The sequence below is a fragment of the Kogia breviceps genome, chromosome 11 (genome assembly GCF_026419965.1).
Source record: "Kogia breviceps isolate mKogBre1 chromosome 11, mKogBre1 haplotype 1, whole genome shotgun sequence".
NCBI lineage: Eukaryota > Metazoa > Chordata > Mammalia > Artiodactyla > Physeteridae > Kogia > Kogia breviceps.
The window spans coordinates 47,676,562-47,692,402 of NC_081320.1; the positions used below are offsets into that span (position 1 = coordinate 47,676,562).

General features: G+C 41.3%; 1 long non-coding RNA gene across 1 annotated transcript; it reads right to left on the minus strand.

Moving 5' to 3' along the window:
* Positions 1 to 2,349: 2,349 nt before the first annotated feature.
* LOC136792083 (uncharacterized) lies at positions 2,350 to 14,863 on the minus strand. Its single transcript, XR_010835243.1, has 3 exons — positions 14,809 to 14,863; positions 9,051 to 9,117; positions 2,350 to 2,428 (listed from the first exon to the last, which is right to left on the minus strand). It is a non-coding gene; the product is annotated as an uncharacterized lncRNA (long non-coding RNA).
* Positions 14,864 to 15,841: the final 978 nt, after the last annotated feature.

The following is a 15,841-nucleotide window of genomic DNA, read 5'->3' on the forward strand; positions in this document are numbered from 1 at the left end:
TTCACAGTGACTGCGTAGGCCAAACTCTTTTGCCTGAAGGAGGATCTGGGCTTAGAGAGGTTAAAGCATTTGTCTAAGGCCAGCTAGTCAGGGCAGACTTGACGTTGGAACCCATGTGTCTTGCCTCCCTCTGTTAGGCAGCAGGAGTTGATATCTACTGAAGACCCACTGGTGTTGGTGTTGAGCGCTGGTCTTCACAGGCTTTTCTAATTCAATACTTGTTAACAACCCTAGGCCCCGAGAGTGCTATCATCTATCTCACTTTTTAGATAAGGAAATTGAGTCTTAGGGAGATAGGTAACTTGTTCCTTGTACAAACACATGCAATAAGTGAAATTTCTAGATGCAGCATCAAATAATTTCAGACCTTAGAGATGTCCAGCTCCCTCATATTATAGATCAGGAATCCAGTCCCCAGAGAGGTAAAGTAACTTGCCTATGATTCCTCAACAGTAGCGCTAGGATTTGAACCTAGGTGTCATGACTCTCTGCTCAGTGTTTAAAATCATCGGATTTCTAAATAGAATTTTTCCAGATATTTGTTTAAAGGGTCATGTTGGAGAGAATTGAACATATTAAAGCCAATATAGATTGCATTTCCTAATTTCCCTAAGTTTACTGTGTTTTATACCATCATAGGAGGAGACTTTAATAATTTTTATAATATCAGAGTGCTTACTACCTAATACCCAGTCCTAGTCTACGTGTTGAAAAATTGATTTTGTGATGATTCTTTCCTGTGTCTAATCAGGTCAATAAATTAAACGTATAGGTCTGTTATTCTAGGTCATTCTTTTTCCCCTACAAAGAGCTTTAGACATTGCCCCTTTCCATATATTACTCTGAAGCTTTTGTTCGCCTAGTCAGAATCTAACATCTGAAGCTCTTTGCTGCACACCAATGACCTCCCTTCCACAACCCCGCTCACTATGATTGCCTTTATTGTTTCCAAAGACAATGTGCTATGATAACTATTTCCTTTTAGGTGCTGCTTCTGATCTCTGATTGACAAAATGCGATATTCGAGAATTCCAAAATATCCTGATCAGATTCCTAATCCTGGACCACATTTGCAGTTTGGAGAACTATATTAAATACGCCAGAAAAGCGCATTCTTCCAATGATTTCCAAATTTACTCCAGAGTTATCTAGGATAAAAATAAAGTTTCCAGACCATGCACATCCAAGATGAAACATTATTATTTAGAACATGTGTTTGGTTCTTTAAGAGAAATAAATTGGGGGTGATTTGAGTACAAATCCTGCTACCGTGGTTTCCTATTTAAACTAAGCACATTAGCTTCCCTTTTCAAACACACCACTCAATTTCAGCCCTGCTCCGATCATAAGAAATGGGGAAAAGAAGTATCTACCTTTTAAAATATGTGCCAATCATACCCTTGGCAACTTGACATGCTGTTTCCAAATACTGTTACTTCACCTTTGAGCTGTTATCAGCAGCAGTGATTAATTAATGGATTATTTACTAAAGTTAGTTTCCTTTCTTCTCTCCTTCTGCAAAAGATGCAGGAGACAAGTGAAGAAAAGCCAGACATGTGTATTCCATTTGAAAACCATGATTAAAAAGTTTAAAAATTCAAACCAATGGAAAAAACCGTTTTATTTTAACACTCTGGAAGGTTTCAGTGAACTCCATTATTTTCACTCACTATTTGCTTGAATAATTTAGGCAAGAAAGCTAAATTATACATAAAGTGTACAGTTAGAAGAAAAAGTTCATGCACAGCCCTAGGCTATAGCCTCCCCTAATGATGTCTGAAGTCAGTGAAAAGAACTCGTTAGACTGAGAGTAATTTCTCAGGGTTTAATTTTTTTTCTTAAAGCAATAATGTTCGTATAAAAATCTGACAAATAATACACTAAAGGAAAAGCCACAAAAGGGAGTTTCCAGTTAAGTCCTTAGCCCCTGTATATTTTCATTTAATTTCATGTAAAAGTTGGCTTTCCACACACCACAATAGATGATCATTGGCAGCCTTGAGTGATTTGATCCAACAAAGAAAATACACGTCTTGATTCAACAGAGTTGCTATTTGGCCTCATCAGAATTCTGAAGTTACAGAGTTAAAAGGAGATGCTTCAGGCTGAGAGCCAAACTTGAAATCTTCCGTAGAAAGGGGCTCGGCGCCTGCTCAGCGCACCATCATTTGAGCAAGCAGTTGTCACTTGCTAGGGTATTGTACTTGAGGAGCAATCTGTATCATTAAACATTTACAGATTCGCTAAAATGTTCACATCCCCTTTAAGTGTAACAAAGAGAATCCCACGGCTGTAAGATGACAGGAATATCAAAATGAGACTATACTCACCTTTGACTTCTGAGCTGCCTTTGTTTCCTTTCTTAAAGTTACACAATTGTAGAATTTGAAGAATCCAGTCCAGTCCCTTCATTTTACAGATGAGGAACCTGAGACCAGAGAGGGGAAGTGATGAGCTCAAGGCTATGCAGCTAAGGCATTCGTTCATTCATTCCACAATGTTTATACACTTGGAGAGAGAGAAAGGAATTCCAGACAGAGAGATCAGCCATATGTAAAGGTAAAAAGGTGGGAACCAGCATGATTCCTTGGGGAAAAAGAGATGCCAATTATTGTCTGGGCATCTCTTCCCCCACCCCTACTTCTGAGGAAATTTGCACCCTGGTCACATAAGCTGGCGGGGAAGGGCACAGAGAGTCTGGAGTCAGATTGCCTGAGATTGACTCTGACTGTGCCTTGTAATAGCTGTAAGACTGTAGGCAGTTCACTTACCTCTCTCTGATTTATTTTCCAACAGTAAAATGATGATGGTAACAATAGAACCTACTTCTGAGTGTGGTTGTTTTTTTTTTTTTTTTTTTTTTTTTTTTTTTTTTTTTTTTTTTTGCGGTACGCAGGCCTCTCACTGTTGTGGCCTCTCCCGCTGCTGAGCACAGGCTCCGGACGCGCAGGCCCAGCGGCCATGGCTCACGGGCCCAGCCGCTCCGCGGCATGTGGGATCTTCCCGGACCGGGGCACGAACCCGCGTCCCCTGCATCGGCAGGCAGACTCTCAACCACTGCGCCACCAGGGAAGCCCCCCTGAGGGTTGTTTTGAATGGATAGTAATGCATATAAAGGGTTTATAGCCAATGTCTAGCAGTAAGAGTTCTATACATATTAGTTATTCTCATTAATATATTAATAGAACATAAATTCTTCCACATGTATGTTGTCTCCGGGTCATAGCTGACCAGAAAAGGGGTGGTGGGCACTTGGCCCAGGTGGAGCATCTGTCAAGCAGCCAATGTCCTATTACTTGTGTGACCTGCTTTTGAAGAGATAAACTGGGCTATTAAGGAATTATGAAGTGGGCAACCAAAGATCTGGGCTAGTCAACCAAAAGGCTGAGAAAAAGATGATTGAGAAGACTAAGGGCCAGGGCAGGAGTTATGGTCCCAAGTGAAAACTGCAGGTACAGAGTTTTGAGGAAGCCAATTGGTTGGAGAGGAGGATGGGGCCTATGCACAGACTTGTGCACACTGTCCCCACCCACCTGCCCCAAACCTCAGTTCCTAAAAACTTTATATGTCTACTCCAATTCCATGGGTAAGCAATGCTCACAAGACCCTCATTTCTTATAGGTAAGTGGAGTGAGTCTCAGGTCCTTGCAATTAGAAGAAACTACCAAATACTTACAGACAGTTCTTCAAGGAAGACACCCAATACTGGTATATAGACAGAGGCCAATTGTGAAAAGCTGGGTGTGCCAAAGTGAGTTTAAACTATCTCTTGAAAGCCACTAGAAGTCACTGGAGGATTGAAACGGGTGTCATGTACGCTCAAATTTGTCATCAGCTCTGTAAGATCATGCATGCAACAGTGCAGAAGGTAAATTTGAAGGACAAAAAAAGACTAGAGAGGGGAAGCTAGTTAAAAGGCTTTGGGTATAATCTAGGTTAGAAGTGATCAGGACATGAACTAAGGAAAGAGCAGTAGAAATGGAAAGAAAATACAGATAAGGAAGATATAAAGAGCCTGATGACTTATTGTGGGGCACAGAGAAGCTCTCAGAGTTGAGGAAAATTTCTGACTTGAGCGTTTGGATAGATAAACTCGGAAACATAGTTTGGGGCATAGAAATTGAGAGATATGCCTTTGCACATGCTAATTTTGAGGCCTCTATGGGAAATCCAAGTGAAGATGTTTCATTGCATTTGGATATGTGGTTACAGAGCTCAGCAAAGAATCTGGGATGATAGATTCAGGAGTCTATAGGATCATAACGATAGTTGAAACTAGTGGTCTGGCTATGTCTTTCAAGATAAGTATAGATCATGAGAAGAGATGTACAGTCTGGGAAACAACAATATGTAAGACGTGAGTGAGCAAAGGGGCCCCTGCAAGGGTCTAAGAAAGGATAGATGGAGAGACGGAAGGAACCCAGGATGAAGCGGAAGAGAGAGGCTTAGGAACCAAGAGGGGAGGACATTTCAAGGTGAAGAAAGTGATCAGCAATGTCAAGTGCAGAAAAAGTTTCTTATGAGTTAAGGGCACAAAATGATCCATTGAACGTAGCAGCATGGGAGGTTTTCTGAGACCAAAGCTAAAGGAGTGAGAGGAAAATAAAGATGACAGTGGATTGAGGGGTGAAGTGGGGGGTGGAAACTAAAGGAGGAAAGCAAGCATACTCCAGCTGTAAAAGAAAGAAAGGTGAAAAGGATGAAAGGGATCAAGTAAGGATTATTTGTTTGTTTAGTACAGAATAGACTTGACATGTTGCTGAACTGAGTCAGAATGGAGAAGTTAGTGATAGAGGAAAAAAGAGGTCTGACAGAGCAAGGTTCCTCCTGAGGAGGTAGGAGACTGCAAGATCAAGGTGGATGGATTAGCCTTGGATAGGATGAGGGACAATGCTTCCATGGAAACAGGAGGGAAAGAGGAAAAGATGGAGGCCAGTAAATTTAAGCTTGTATTTGTTGATTCAGCAAGTTAAAGGAGCTTTGTGTTTGAGAGAGTTGTTTTTCTTAGGAAAGTAGGAAGCAAGAACATTTGCTGAGAACAAGAGGAAAAACTATTATGCAAGGAGTTTGAAAAGAAAAGGGAATGTTAGAACAAACCAGCGCGAGGACCAGGAGAAGGGCCGAAGAGGAACTTATAGAACTGCAGAGCCATTTAAGAGCCCAGCTGAGTCTGAAGACCATTGGTGTATGAGACATCAATCCATGTGGTGATTTGGTTTCTGCAACAGTAGTCCACATCCCAGAGGTAGGAGGAGGTGCAGGATAGGTTTGACGGTAAAGCAAGAAGACAAGGAAGTCCAGAGTGATGATGAAGGAAAGGTGGGCTAATTTAGGCTTACAAAGGACAGAAATGACTCAGGAGGGAGGGGTCAGCTTGGGAGGAAAGAGAGAGAGGTTTGAAGTGGAAGCTTTGGGTGGTCAGAAACGGGGAATCATGAGAAGAGTGGTGGCACACAGGACACGTGTTAAGAACTAAAGGGCTTAACATTTGTGAGCTCAGGGGAAAGCAATCCAAGGATGCTTCCCATGCAGGACAACCCCACCCTTGCCTTCCTTGGCAGTCGGGGCAGTGCTCATTGCCCACTTGCATTAGAACAAGAGTTTGTTATCACTGTGTGGGATACCAGAGTTGAAGATTTCAGAAATGTCAGTTAATCGTTGCCCAAACCAAGACCAAAGGCAGGTGCCCTAATTTAGTCACAGATTTTCTTTTCCTGGAATGCCTCTGGCTTCTCTGAAAAGTCCTAGAGCCATAATGAGAAGGACAAACTTGTTATAGCCTGGCAAGAACATTTGCCAAGGCAATCTATCCTCTTTTGTCACTGGAGTTCCAACTGAGGCTGGGAAAGATTGAGAAAGTTTAATCACAGTGTTCTTCAGAGTCCATTGCAAGGCATTAATAACTTGCTGTGATATTAGCAGTTTTACATCTTACACTGGCATCATTTTGTCACATTAGTGTAATATTGACATCATGTAGCTTAGTAGTAACGTGACACAAAGTAAAATTACATGTGCGCTTGTCATATTGTTGTGTTGAAATCCAGTACGTATGTGACACTAATACTATTCAAATTCCATAAAATATACAGTTCCGAATACAAAGACATTTTAATGTTATGTTAGAATAAGAATGCAGATCATTACACTTTCCAAACCGTGCAGTGGAGGAAGAAGAACTAAAGGGCTTAACATTTGTGAGCTCAGGGGAAAGCAATCCGAGGATGGCTGCCACGTAGGACAACCCCACCCTTGCCTTCCTTGGCAGTCGGGGCAGTGCTCATTGGCCACTTGCATTAGAACAAGAGTCGGAAAACTTTTTTTTTTTTAAGGCGTCAGCACTAAATATCTTTAGTTTCATGGATTTTATATATATATGGTGGCACCTACCATGGTTCACCTGGTGGTGCAAAAGCAACCCTGGGTAATATGTAAATGAACAAGTGTGGCTGTGTTTTGATAAACTTTTATTTATCGACTCTGAAATGTGAGTTTCATATACTTCTCACATGTCATGAAATAGTATTCTTCTTTTGATTTTCTTTTCAGCTGTTTCAAAATGCAAAAACCACTCTTAGCTTGGGGGCCATACAAACACAGGTCGAGGACCAGATGTGGCCCTTGGGCCATAGTTAGCTGACCCCTGTGTTAAAAGATGATGAATCCAGGGTTCCCTGGTAAGCATGCTTGGAGCCAAGCTCTCTTGCAGAGTTTATATACGTGAGCACGAACATTCCCACCCTGGCCTTGAAGGGGGGTAGACACATTGTTTTCTTTCCGTGTTTTCTATTTCCTCTCTTCTCACCCCAGAGAGCTGGTGCTGCCTGTCTCAGTAGCATGTCCTCTGAATGCCTGGCCAGAGCACTGAGGGAGGTGTGCCACGACCTTGTTTGTCAAAAATGAAAGGATCTAATTCTTCAGTTTAGACCAAGCCTTCGGATGCCCTACCCTTTCTATTAAAAATAAATAAATAAATAAATAAATAAATTTATTTTTTAATTTATTTTTGGCTGCATTGGGTCTTTGTTGCTGTGCATGGGGTTTCTCTAGTTGCAGCGAGCAGGGGCTACTCTTCATCGCGGTACGCGGGCTTCTCACTGCGGTGGCTTCTCTTTGTTGCGGAGCACGGGCTCTAGGCGCGTGGTTTTCAGTAGTTGTGGCTCGCGGGCTCTAGAGCGCAGGCTCAGTAGTTGTGGCGCACGGGCTCAGTTGCTCCGCAGCATGTGGGATCTTTCCGGACCAGGGCTTGAACCCGTATCCCCTGTATTGGCAGGCAGATTCTAAACCACTGTGCCACCAGGGAAGTCCCTCCCTTTCTATTTAGTAGTAAAATATTTCCCAAGCGGAAGACCAAAATTATGCTAGTAAATGCAATACATTGTTTTTGAGCTTTTATGTATATATATATATATATATATATACATATGTATGTATATATACTTTTAAAATTTTTATTCACTTTTAGTTAGATGTCATGTCAGGTAGCAGGCTTCAAATCAAATCTGAGACCCTTTGAACCCATTTTGAAGTAACACTGTAAAACTTACCTATGATCTATGGGAGAGCTAAACTACTTCCCTCACCTCCGTGTTCTTTGATTTAGATCCAAGAGAGTAAGACAGAGATAATCCCAATAGATTGTTGAATACGCAAAAGGACCTAAGAAAGGCTCAGTCACACTTCCAGAGGAAACCTGGACTTAGACTATCTGGAGCATTGCATCAATGGAGGAAAAAAGAGAACTAGGGTCCATGGATACTGAAGGGTGAGGGACCATGTAGTGGAGATGAGGGGATGAGGAAGGGAGGAAAAAGTCATGTGGTTCACCTTATCCCCCTGCAGCTCTTTTTCTTATTTTTCTTTCTCTTTCTCCAGGCTAGCCATCACAGACCTGGCCCTGTGCTCTTCTTGTGATGAGGCTGAGGAAGCAGAAGAAGTACAAGGAGTGCCATGGTGGTACAGGGGCTAAGCAACTGGGGAAGCCAATCATAGGAGCAACGTGATTACAGACTGATGTTCTACCTCTAGAGATGGATCTTTTTTTGCTTAGGCCTCAACCCAGAGACAAGGATTTATTACCATCTCACATCCCCTGGACATACAGTAGGGAAAAAGAGTAAGATTCCCTATTCAGAGAAGGGAGTTAAGCTTTGGTTTCTGATTGTTTCAGAAGAGGGTGGATGGAATGCTACTACCATCCTGTAGGTCCGCGGGACCCTGAAGACTTCTTGTCCAGTCTGGGGGAAGAATATATTTCGGTAGTGGGTTTCAGTAGGTGTGAAGTAGACTTGGCACCATACCTTGTTGCCCCAAGCTTTCCTGGAGAGATGGGCATTGGGGCCATTCTCTCTGGGACCAGTTGGGTGTGGTCCTGATTCTTGTTGAAGGTGGCCAAGCTTAAAAGGGGAGGTTCCCCAGTTATAAAGAATCCACTCATCCTTTGAAAACATGCATCAACAGAATAGGCTGAATATAGGACCCTGTTTACCTGGGACAATCCCAGGCATTTATATTCTGACTAGTTATTAATGGTGCCCCTTCCTTTTAACTATGGTATTGGGTAATAAATTATATGGTCACTCTAACTGAAAGTTATTCTATTACAAGTCTAGCTTTCTGTGTCATAATCAAATCACAATCGCCAGCTTACAAATGACTAACTTTATATTGAAAGCTTATGATCTTCAGCTACTTTCAGGGATAGTCTATTCAAAAGTGACATTTTGGGGGGCACCAACCAATGTGAGGAGGGCCAGAGTATCTGAGGAACAAAGTTGAGTGGACCTTAGGGAAAGGTATGTTCAACTCTGTTGGGGTCAGGTGACAGAAAAGACTTTACAAAGCAAACATTTTGAGGAAAGGGGGAAAGGTGTTGGAGGCAGAGGGGACAGTGGAGCAAAGGCTCAGAAGTGAGGAACAGCATTAAAACCACTGCAGAATTGAAAGATGATGAGAATGGCCAAAGTGCAAGGAGCAAGCTGGGTGGATAAGCCATAAGGAAAGAGGCTGGAAGGAGATGTGTGTTCTGGACCACACAGGGCCCTTGTTACCTTGTTGGGGGGCTTCAACGGAATCTTGTAGTCACTGGAACTCACACCTGGCTCGTCTTCTGAAAACCTGGAAAACATTTTAAATGAAGATTTATTCCAAGCCAAACACACACAAATTTTTTTTTATAAAATTAAGGAAATGTAAATATGAACTGAGTATTGATTATGTTAAGGAACGATCATTACATTTGCCATTTGGCAAAAAAATGAAACGCTCTTAATTTTTCTTTTGTGAGGTGTATTACTAAGTATAAGGGATCAAATGATGTAATGTCTGGGATTTGTCTTGAATACTCCTGCAGAAAAACAGGGGAGAGTGGGGATCTTGAAAAAAATAGGATTGGGTGTAGGGAAAGAGTGTTGGTTGAAGCTGGGGGACAGGGCTAGGCATAAGGGAATAGATTTCTTGTATTTTCCACTTTTGAGTGTGTTTATATCTTTTCATAACAAGAAGTTGAAAAAATAAAATGCATATTTCCTGGGTCTCAGCCCAGATCTACTGAATTAGGATCTTTGGGTAAGAGGATCAGATGCAGGTGTTGGATTAAGGGGGTAGTGGGAGACAGGCAGGAGGCAGGGGCTCCATCTGGAAAGCCAAAGCAATAGAGGGTTGAATCTCAGCTGTGGAGCTGGGGAGAGGAAGATGGGTATGAGATGTCTGTTGTAGTTTACTAGACAAAACCTAGTTTCTGATTAGAGGGAGAAGGTAAAGTTGAAGGTGACTCTTGAGAGACTGAATGAATGGTGCCATTACTGAGATGGGCAGTAGAGAAGGAGCAGATATGAACAATGAAACCTAGAGCGGTCACAGTTTCGAGTATTCCAAGTATTAAAAATATTTGAGTCTCTTGGGTTAACACCATTTCAATATTCTTGCCATATTTCTTATTCCTTAAAATCACTTAAAGACTTGAATTATATGCAAATAAGGGTTTCTCTGCTCCATCTTCCAGGAATATGTCTTTAATCGGGGTTTCCAGCAGGTTTGCCTTTGAATTAATGTGACCTGATTCACTATTTTCAAAGGCGCATACCCTCCACCTTCCAGTGTCCACAAGCCTTTTTTTGGTTTTCCTCTCTGCCTTTGTCCACTGTCCTACCGGTCTTGTCCTTAGAAAATAGGAAGCAGGGCTTCCCTGGTGGCGCAGTGGTTGAGAGTCCGCCTGCCGATGCAGGGGACACGGGTTCGTGCCTCAATCCGGGAGGATCCCACATGCCGCGGAGCGGCTGGGCCCGTGAGCCATGGCCGCTGAGCCTGCGTGTCCGGAGCCTGTGCTCCGCAACAGGAGAGGCCACAGCAGTGAGAGGCTCGCGTACTACCAAAAAAAAAAAAAAAAAAATAAGAAAATAGGAAGCAGCTCAGGGATTTTTGGTACACAAAGTACAGTGTCCTCTCTTCCCTTTAATTCTCCAGAAACTATGGAGATAGGTGTAAACACACCCAGAAGCTCTGAGACCCCATCAGCTGCATCAGTGTTCTTGGAATTTTTGTCTTTTTCCCAGTCACTTCCTATTTTAAGTTGTAAGAACCTAAGCCTGAAATGTGACATCTTTTAGGAAATCCAGTTAAACCCCACACTTTCAAATAACTAGGTTCGATTTGCCCAAGGGACATGAGGAAGTGGCCTGCAAGCTACTTCTCTGGAGACCTGGTCTTTTCTGGAATCTCCACAGGCTCTTTGCAGAGAGCCATATTTCTTCCAAGTCTTTCTTTTCATCCCTGTCTGAACCTGCCTTCATCTTACTAATGGCTAATTAAAAAATTACAACCAAGAGCATTAAATAGTAAACCTCTTTCTTCTGTGCTATTCTCTGTTTAATTTCTGAGGCCCCAAGCAAAATGCCTTGAACAGAATTCAAAAGAGCCACCTTTCTGCTTGCAAACTGCATGATAAACAGCATTCTAGTGGGGAGGGGCCTTTATTCTAATGGGTAACCCTTCTATGCAGGGTCTGCTTGGCCATTATTCACAACTTATTCCAGAAAGACAAAGTTTAGGGGGTGACATTCTCTCCAATATTACGCCTTTTCACTTCGTGTGTGTGTGTGTGTGTGTGTGTGTGTGTGTGTGTGTTTCCTCTTCCCTTGGTGCCTGATGTTTCCATTATACCTTGAAGCAACTAGGAGTTTTAAAACAATTATTTTTTTCATTGAAGTTAGAAGCCTGAGCTTGATGAAAAGTCATCCCAGTTCATGATGTGCACTCTTAAGTTGCTGCTTGATTCCATCTGCAAAGAGAGATCTTGGGAGGCAGTGTCTAAATAATAATCAACACAATGCTCTATTTGCCTTCATTTATACATTATCTCAACACTTCATTATAGATTTAATAGGACCAGAATTTAAAAGCTAGAATCAGTCATAGCAGACTCGGTCTACTTTAGATTGTTCTTCATCAATTGTTTCTTCTTGTGATTATACAGTTTTACTTTATCATCCCTTTGATAACAATTTCTGCATGAAAATTGACTTTATATTTCATTTTTCCCGTCTGTTATCTTCGCGGCATTCATACGCAAACACCCTTTGTGCTGCGCTGGTAATATAACTGATCAGGCGAAGCTGTGCCATAAGAAATCAAAACCATAATAATGTCTTTGGATTTTGCATTTTAAATATTGCATTCATTGTTGCACTGAGGCTTCTGATCCCTTTCCAGACATTACGGAGATTACCTTTGGTAATGCCTATTTCATTGTACTTTGATATAAAATAATGTGTGTCATAAATCATCTGAGTGACTGTCATTAAACAGAAAATCACCTACTTAGGATATGTAACAATTTGCTTTTCTAATTTGAAGAGGATTGAGGCATTTTAATTATAGAAAGTCTTTGTAAGAAACTGGAATTCAATATAAATTTGTATTCTTTATGGAATTGTAGATTAGAAATAATAAAATCTTTATTCATTAATTTTACATTATTTTTTGCAGGTGCTAAATCAAAACATTCTTGGGAGGGTTTCCTAAATAAACCCCCCCACTTTTGTCACCATCACTCTGAGAAAAAGTTGTGTTCACTTATTCAAGAAAAAGGCACAAGAGAATCAGCTGTTATTGCAGATTAATTTGCAGTTGTAAATTTAAGAAATTGTAACACTGAAAGCTGGGAAGGGCATTGTCTAAAAAACTGAGAAAAGACAAAGAGAAGGCATAAAGTGACAAGGGATCGGGGAGGGGCTATTTAAAATTATTGGCGTGCTTCAGAATTTCAAGATTGCTTCCATTTGGAAGAGGAGGGAGGTTTGGTGCCTTCTCAGAGAAGAACAATTTAAAATTATTGGAGCCCTCCTCTTTAAAGGTCATCAGGGTTCTACACACGGGCAACGTAGAGAGATTTAAAATTATGAGAGCACTTCACATTGTTTAAAACATTGGTTTTTTATAAAATGTGTTTCCACGTTTTATTTCTTCAGTGACTAGGTAATTACAGCAGCCTAGAAACTGAGGTACCTCATCCTGAAAGTAGTATTTTCTCTTTGGATTCTTCACTTTTCTTTTTTTTTTTTTTTGCCCCTTTAATAAGTTTTCTAGTTTCCCTTGCTGCGGGGATAGACACATCATTCTTTGTTCTTGCTCATAAATCACCCTGTGACTGAGGAACCAGGAAGTTATTAGGGGTGAGGGGAAGGTCAGGTTGAAAATTCAGATTGATCTAACCTATTCTTGCAAAATAGCACTTGGCCTACCTCAAATCCAAAGCGAAGCCCCAATGCCAGGCTGCCTTGACGTGACTTTTAGTCCTGCTTCGTGAGGGAAGAGGCTTCTGCAGCTTTGATAGTGAATGTTCAGAGAGTCACAGAAACTGCCAGGTTGCCATCAGTAAGTATTTAGTTATAACTACATTGACCTAGGTGCCTCAGACACTTTTTTCCTTCTTCTCTTCTGTTTGACCTCTCTCTCTTCGCCTCTTCCTTTGTCTCTCAATATGGCCAGCTAGGAAGGACGTTCTAAAGATTCAGTGTGGAAGCTGATCAAATTGTTAAGGAGGGGGCCTTTTATTTGGGAATTCCAGATGTTTCTCTTCTCGTGTCAGAAATCCGTCTTGTGTACACACAACATACACACACACACACACACACACTATCAGGGGATGTGATGAGGAAATTAATTCAAGGACCCTAGCTGAGATAACAAATATGTTTCTTCTAGTCTTTCTCTCCATTTCCAAAAGAAAATCCTTTCCCTCATCAGGTCATCTTCCCTGTTGGTTATGTTACTTGGTAAAAGGTGGAAGCAGTGTTCCATGTGTTTTGTAAAAAGCTGTATCAAAGTGAATTGAACATAGTATTAAGTTTTTGTCAGCTTGAACTCACACCTGCCACACACAAGGTGTTTTGGCCTTTTGTGCAAATCATAACTTGAGCCTAAATCTAAAGGAACAGGGAAAGCGATGGAGCAAATGTGTCCAGATGTTGCTCAGTCTGTGTGATTGTAAATTTCAGAAAGTCCCAGCTTTACATTCAGACTTTAGTGCATTGGGAACTATATGAAAATTCTAATACATACTGGTTTATTGAAATGTCTGGCCATTTCTATATGAATTTTGGAACAGATGTACTGAGGTAGGCAATAAACTGATAATAAGGAACATTTCCACACCAGCTCGCTAAACTACTAATCTCTAATGAGGACCGAAACTCAGCAGCAGAGGAGGGTGATTGGTGATTTCACTATGTTTTTTTAAACTCAGAACTCAGTGTCAATTACTCAAATTCATCCCTGACTGTAGTTTTGGTCAAGGTTTGAGGTGGTTTGAGTCTATATATATATCTAAATTAGTTTGCTTTATTCCAAATAAATTGAAAACTGAATTTCAGTTTTACTTTTTTTTAATCAATGAAAATAATATAGGAACATGCTATAAGACTTTGAGTTTATCTTTATAAAAGTTTGTTATCATTTTATCATTATGTTTGAGACCCAAGAAGCCCAAATCAGGTGCTTGGAGTCCTTTTTGGATTTTGAAGTTTTGGTCTGATTCTCAGTGTCTATGCTGGAAGAAATCACACTCCAAAAGCTGGGAGCTTGGTCTGAGCGTGTCTCTGGAGTGACCATTGACTTTACGGTTCATGCCTCTGGATGAAAAAGAAGGTGTACCATCTTGGTTGACTCTACGTGTTGCCTTCTCATTCTTAGCCTCTTCCCAGATCATTGACTCCTCATCTGAGAATGAACAGGACCTTCCAGGATGCACGCTCAGAAATGGGACCCCTGGGATTGATACTAAACCACTTGTATCCCTTTCAGGGATTTGCAAAGCAGTGCAAGGAGAGTTTTGGAAGGAATGGGGTTCCCCTGAATTCCTGACCATTTCTCCCGCAGAGACTGGCTGTTGATCAAACAGCTCTTGAAAAGGAAGGAAAAACTAAACAGTTGAACAGAAACAAAAATGAAACATGAATTATTTGATAGTATATGGACTTTAAAAACATTCTTTGTCCTTCTTCAACGAACCTGTGGTAATGGGAAATTAGATTTTTAAGAAATGATTAATTTTACTCTCTGATGCTACCAGGAAGACTACAGGAGACTTTGGAAGCAAAGGAAGCAGTCTGTGGAAAAAGGAAGGAAGCGGAGACAGGTTCATAAAAGATACAGTCTCTTACTACGTGAGAGTCACATAAAGGGCCGGGTGGTGGGACAGCTGACAAGCACTGCGTGGGCGCGTTTAAAACACACTTACGGAGGCACTGTCCTCCTCAAGCTCTTCTTTATGGTCACATTTGGGAAATATTAAAGCTATTAAAGTCTTACTTGCTCTTCTCTGGAAGTTTGAAAACTACTTTTCCTGGCATTACTCAGTTTTCCCAAAGTAGATTTTGTTTGTTTCCTTCTTTCTTTACTGTAGCATGGTCCTCACTGGTCACTTCATATATTTTCCTGTTACTTATTTTGAAAGAGTCCAGCAGCCCTAGGAAAACAAAGCAAACAAACAAACAAAATGACAAACAACAGGAAGAGGCAGTAGACATAAAAGGAGAAAATGTTAGTGACCTCTATTTACCGAGAAAATCAGCTCCGTTTTCTCTGAGCAGAGTCTAAGAGGCTGAGAGAGACCAGGCCACTTCCCTTTTTTGTTGTTGTCTTTTGTTTCTTTCTTTCTTTGTTTTGCTTTGGCCATCCTTGGTCTCTTAAAAAGCAAGCATGGTCCAAACAGGGATGAAAAGCTGTGGTGTACCTCACATATTTACATTTAACAAATTAATAATTGTGAGACATACAGAAATTCCATGACCATAGGTTTAAATTCATTTAAAGATCAGAAGTCAAAATGTGAGGCTTTCATGAATGTAAGCTGCGGGACAAATGGCTCTTTCCTCACCTCCTTCTCACTGCCCAGCTCCAAGCAGGACGTGTGCCTGGCCCTGACTATGTGACCTACATATCATGAGGCAGGTACCTCACTTAGGACCTGGCCAGCAGTGGAGCTCAAAAAATATGTTTCCTTCTCCTTCCTTCTGCCATTTTTTCCCTTTTACTTAGACTTGAACCTAGAAGATGGTCTTAGGGCAGTTTGTCAGTGTTTCCATCTTGCCTTGCAAACGCTGGTCAGTGTGCGGGAAGACGTGGGCTGGCGAGGAAAGGGGGGTTATTTGCATCCACGATGGTGTGCTGCTTGCCCACGAGGAAAGGAAAAGAAGTTTGTAGTCATTCTGAGCTACCTGGGGAACCACAGGATTTATTCTGCCACGCTGCTTTCTTCTGTTGTCTTGAAGAGAGTTCTTCTATCTGGGAATCAACAGCAGCATTGATGCACTTGAATCAGCTTTATTCTTTTTTTAAATTA